Here is a 6,521-nt window from a genome sequence, read left to right as displayed (position 1 = left end):
GAGTCTTGGCCTAATGTGGGCCGGAGGGCCCCACTTCTAATCCCTGAGATATGTTCTAAAAATATTCTACCCCGGACAAGGCTAAGGTATCTAAGTTTGCTTCTAGATGTTAAATAAGCCATAATTAGCCCTAAGATAGTAGGTCTTCCTAAAAATGACTAACCAAGTCAATTATGGCTAATTTACGGTCCCATAATAGTCTAAACAGTCCAAATAATACTAATTATACCTCCAAGACCTAATTCCAATCCCATATCTAGAATAATATCACAAATATAGTATGAATTATCTCAATATGTTAGGAAGTTAAACCTAACCTACCTCGACACCAAAGAAAAGCTTGAAATTTTTCACTAAATCATTATTGTTTCCTTTCGAGGGGCTTTCGTAAGATGCCACGCTATCAAAATTATAATTTACTCATCAACATGAGAAAAATAATATCCTTATTGCATTTTCATGATTTGGGTTCAAAATTTTGTAAAAATTTAATGTGGAGCCTGCTCGTGAAATCGCACATTCAAAACTGACAAAGCTTCCCTTTATGCTCAAGGTAAATTTACCCTTAATAATGGATAAATTCTGAGCTCAAATGAAGCTACATTTAACCTACCAATATTCTATGGATTTTGGGGATTAATAGGGAAATTAACCATGAAATTAATGAAAACTCACAAAGAATTCAGAGAAGGATTAAGTTATCCGATCTTACAAACAACCCAAAATCACCTATCAATGTTTCTCCCAAGTTTCCACACGTTCTAGGGTTTTTTTCTCATGATTTTTTGTGAAATTGGAAGACATCAGGATAAGGTGTATGAATGGCCACCCAGGTGATACTTAATCAAACACTAGGCCTCTTAAGCGGTTGCCACTTTAACGGCATCTCCTGCCTACACGCCTACCGCTTAAGTGGTCCTCTTGCCGCTTAAGCGTGAGGGCTCCATTTAAGCAGCCCTTAACTAGGCCAGCCTGGTCTCTTAAGTGACCAGTTGGCCGCTTTAGCACCTGACACAACCCATACTAGGGCCTTATTGTTATGGACATCTTAAGTCGAACAAGGAGTGGAGATTTCCCCTGATACCCGATCCGACAAACCAATAAACCACAGTACGATAACCAAATCCATATACATTACATAACATACCCAAGTCCATAGTTTTTCTATACAAAGCCTCTAAAGAAATCTAAGAATATCCTGTCTATATGTGCCTCCGAACATTGCCAAAACCAAAGTACAAGTCTAAATCAATAAAGACATAACAAAACTCAAAGCAAGAATTGGAGCCTTCCGAAGAATGGAAGCTCACCACTTTAGGTCACCAACACTATTTCTCAGTCCAATCTCTAAGTAGGAAGTGTAAGATTATAACCAACACCTACATCGAGTGGGGATACAACGTCGAAGACAGTTAGCAGTTGGAGCGCTAGCATATAACTCAAGGATAAGGACAGAATAATGCCAACAGTTCAAATCCAGTCAACCAATGCATATAACTAATGCAATACATACTTATACATATATACCATGCTGGGGTAGGGAAAATATTAGCATGAACTTTGAAAACTTTAACCTAGGTTGTGTAGCATAACCGTCATAGAAAAAGGCACCCACGATATATATGTTCCCAACTCTTTCCTAGCTGGAAGGGCCCCAGAGCATGTAGCCCCATGAACCAGAGAATATCCATAACAATATATGCCTATTTGGAGGACTCAAACCTCCCAGCATAATCAAGGTGACATAGCACTAATGGATACAATATGGGGGACTCGAACTCCCATTCATGTGTTCATTTGAGGGACTCTAACCTTCCGGTCAATAGACACCCGCATCGGCTACCTCCATTTCCAGTATTAGTTCCTTTGAATCCACTTTCTTAGCCCAGCTACACATCCCGCTTTTAAAGCCCAATTTAAAACCAATATTTCACATATACTACCATTACGCCAATTACTTACCAACAACACTTTGTTGCTATCGTCATACCAACCTCATTTGCAAGTGTACAGTATGCTATAACCATTACCATTCGACTTTGGGACTCAAACCCATTGTCTATACAAGCCATCAATTCAATTCAATATTCAGGGACTCAAACCCCTTATCCAATAAGGACATAAATCATTTTAATGTTTAAGGACTCAAAAATGTTTAGCAAAGTAAACCACCAAGGTTACCATTTAGATCATTACATGGACAACAAGGCATTTATAAAACCATTTACGAACCATTCATATTCAATAGGCCAATGCCTCTCTTCAAAATACATTTTAATTCAATTTTTGGTCATCAAGACCCTTACAAAATCATTCATCCTTCATACCATCCTTACACCAATCATTAGTGAAAAACCCAATTCATCATGTGACCAGTGTGTTTTCTTAGACATTTTCACAAACACATTGAGGGCATACCTTTACCAAGGCCAAAACCAAAGTGAAAACCATCAAGTTTAGGGTTACTCATGACCCAATTGTTAGACCACAATTACCAAGCACTCACATGTGTAAAACCATCATTAAAATATGTATAAACAAAATTAAAACCAAGAGTAAACAATACTCAACAGTATGCAACAAAACCCTCAACATTGGTTTTCATAACCACAATTTATAAACCATAAACAAGCTTTAAAACACTTGATATTTATGAGCTAACAATTAAGTAAGAGTCACATAACTTATTCACGAAGATTCATGGAAGAAACTTGACCCTTGAGCCTCTAGATGAACACTTAAGGAAAACCCAAGCCCAATATTCAAGAGAGAGTTTAGAGGGTTTTTTTTTTGGAGTGTTTGATCTTTCAAAAGTATGTTATGAGAGGCCATAACATTTTATAAGACGTGGGGACTTAAGGATTTTGGGGTTGAAAATGTCTGAAATACCATCAGCTTAAAAGTAGAAAACATGGTCGCAGGATGGTATAACCACCCCTCCCCCTCCCCCCTAATCAATACCCTAACATACGAGTAGTACCTACCACTCGTACCCTAGGCATCAACTTGGACACCAATACTATCCAACATACGAGTTCATGACCTAAATCATACTCAATCATAGGTATGGTATGTACAACCATATGTTAGGCAGAATAAATTCATCTAGACTAGACATAGGACATCATACGATTGGGTACCATACTACTAGTACCCTTACATAGGAAAAGTAAGATTCCTAGTCATACCTTGGACAGAATGCAGCCAAATCACACTGATTTTTATACAAAAAGAGGACCCAAAACCATACCACATCATACAACGAGTAAGTACAAATCGTATAGTGTCTAGAGAGCTCAAAATTTAGGAATTTTCTAAGGGTCCAAAGCCAAGGTATTTCAATTCTCCCCTACTAGGATCATTCGTCCTTGATTGACGAGTAAGGCAAGCACAAGCACGAGTTAGCACATTATTACACACCAAATAAACCTTTAAACAAGTTAGAAAATAAAGACATGAAACTCAGATATTGAGAACAACACATACCTCAAAAATGAATTTTCAAAAAGGGGAACAAATACAGATACTTGGACTTCATGTTCTCTTCCGCCTTCAAAGTAGCTTCTTCAACCTTATGGTTCCTCTAAAGAACCTTTACCAAAGCCACATCCTTTGTCCGCAAATGATGGACTTGACGATCTAAGATCTCAATCGGGACTGCCTTATAAGATAAGGAATCCAATATACCCAACCCTTCTAAAGAAACAACCGATGAAGGATCACCTACACACTTTCTCAACATAGAGACATGGAAACCCAAATGAATGGTGCTTAACTTGGAGGAAACTCCAACTCATAGGAAACATTGCCAACACCCTCACAACCAAGTAGGGACCAATATATCAAGGAGTTAATTTCTGCTTCTTATCGAACAACATCACTGCCTTCATGGGAGATACCTTTTAGAACACCCAATCGCCAACATTGAACTCCAACTCCCTATGCCTCACATACGCATAGGACTTTTGGCGACTTTGAGTGGATTTCAATCTATCACAAATTACCATCACCTTCTCCAAAGCTTGGTAAACCAAATCAGAGCCGAAGAACTTACCCTCACTAACCTCATAGCACCCAATAGGAGAAAGACACCTATTACCATACAATGCTTCAAAAGGAGCCATACCAATGCTAGAGTGATAACTATTATTATAAGAAAATTAAATCAAAGGAAAATGGTCAAACCAACTACCACCATAATCAATCACGCAAGCATAAAGTATATCTTCCAATATCTGGATGGTTCTCTTCGCTTATCTATTCGACTGTGGGTGTAAAGTGGTACTAAGGCACACCTTAGTTCCCAAACTTTCTGAAATGACTTCCAAAAATAAGAAGAGGACAGAGTACCACGATCCAAAATAATAGAAACCATAGCACCATGCAACTTCACAATCTCTGCAAGATACAGCTTGGCATAATCCTCCACCGTATAGCTAGTCCTCGCAGGTAAGAAGTGAGCAGACTTGGTTATCATATCCACAATAACCCAAATCAAATCACATTGATTTTGGAATCGAGGAAGACTATTAATGAAATCCATATTAATAACCTCCCACTTTTATTTAGGCAACTCAATCTCGTGGTACAAACCTCCAGGTCGCATGTGCTCAACTTTCACTTGTTGACACACTATAAACTTAGCCACATAGTTAGCCATATCTTGCTTCATATTATTCAACCAATAGAACTCCTAAAGATCATGATACATTTTTGTAGAACCGTGATGAATACCATAATGAGATCCATGAGCTTCAGCCAAAATCCTTTCCCTCAATCCATCGACGTCGGGAACACACAGCCTACCTTGGTACCTCAATATACCATCTCCACCAATCACAAAGTCAACAACCTTTTGCTGACCAACATTTCCTCTAATCTTTTATCAAAACAGGATCTAACATTTTTTTTTCCTTTAATTCAAAAATAAGAGATGACTGCAATACCTGATATACAAACTCACCACCATTTTCAATGTCCGTGAGATGAACTCTAAGACTATCCAAACGGTGAATGTCCTCCACTATCTCCCTCTTCTCCTTTACCACATGAGCAAGACTCCTCATGGAAAACCTATAAAGAGCATTAGCAACCGCATTAGCTTTACCTGGATGGTAGTGAAAACTCATATCATAGTCCTTCAACAACTCAAGCCACCTCTTTTGCCTGAGATTTAACTTTTTTTGAGTAAACATAAACTGTAAGCCCTTATGATAAAAAAAAGATGTCAACATGAACCCCATAGAGATAGTGATGCCAAATTTTTAGCGCAAATACCACAGCTAACAATTCCAAGTAGTGAGTAGGGTAGTTTCTTTCATTAACTTTGAACTGCCTAGAAGCATAGACCACCACCCAACTATGCTGCATCAGCAGACAACCAAGCCCAATACGAAAAGCATTACAATACACTACAAAACCATCATTACCCTCGGCCAGGGTCAAAACAAAAGATGAAGTCAATTTATCTTTCAACTTCTCAAAACTACCGTCACACATATCCAAACACAAGAACTTGACCTTCTTCTAGGTAAATTTAATCAATGGGGCAGAAATAGTCAAAAAACTTTCCACAAATATCCTATAGTAACCGGCTAAACCTAAAAAGCTCTGAATATCGATTAGAGTCACGGGTCTAAGCCACTTTTTCACCACCACAACCTTTTGCGGATCTACCATGATCCCTTCACTTGAGAGAACATGACCAAGAAAAGTCATAGCCTTTAACAAAAAATCACACTTAGAGAATTTGGCATACAAATGCTGATCCTTGAAGGTCTATAACACAAGATGGAGGTAATCGATATGATCTGCCTTACTCTTAGAGTATACTGGGATATCATCTATGAAGACAATGATGAACAAGTCCAGAAATTGATGGAAGACCTTATTCAAAAAATTCATAAATATTGTCAGAGCATTGGTCGACCCAAAAGACATAACTAGGAACTCATAGTGACTATATCGAGTCCTAAAGGCAGTCTTAGGAATATCCACTCCCTAATCTTAAGCTAATAATAACCCAACCTAAGATCAATCTTAGAGAATTAATATGCACCTTAAAGTTGATCAAACAAGTCATCGATCCAAGGAAAAGGATATTTATTCTTGATAGTCACCTTATTCAGCTGAGGATAATCAATGCATATCCGAAGGGAACCATACTTCTTAAGCATAAATAACATCGTTGCACTCTAAGGAGACACACTAGGATGGATAAATGCTTTATCAAAAAGATCCTTCAATTGCTCCTTAATCTCCTTCAACTCAGCCAGAGCCATTCTATAAGGAGGGATAGAGATAGGATGAGTGTTTAAACAAGATCAATCCTAAAATCAATTTCCTTATCGGGAGGCATACCAGGAAGATCATCAGGGAAATCTTCAGGAAACTCATTAACCTTAGGAACAGATTCTAGAGAAGAACCTTCCGAGTTGGAATCTTGAACTCCAACCAAATGATACAAACACCTTTTAAAAATCATCTTTCAGGCTCTAAGATATGAGATAAACCTTCCGTTA

The sequence above is a fragment of the Capsicum annuum genome, chromosome 3 (assembly GCF_002878395.1).
Source record: "Capsicum annuum cultivar UCD-10X-F1 chromosome 3, UCD10Xv1.1, whole genome shotgun sequence".
NCBI classification, from domain to species: domain Eukaryota; kingdom Viridiplantae; phylum Streptophyta; class Magnoliopsida; order Solanales; family Solanaceae; genus Capsicum; species Capsicum annuum.
This window is presented reverse-complemented; position numbering follows the sequence as displayed.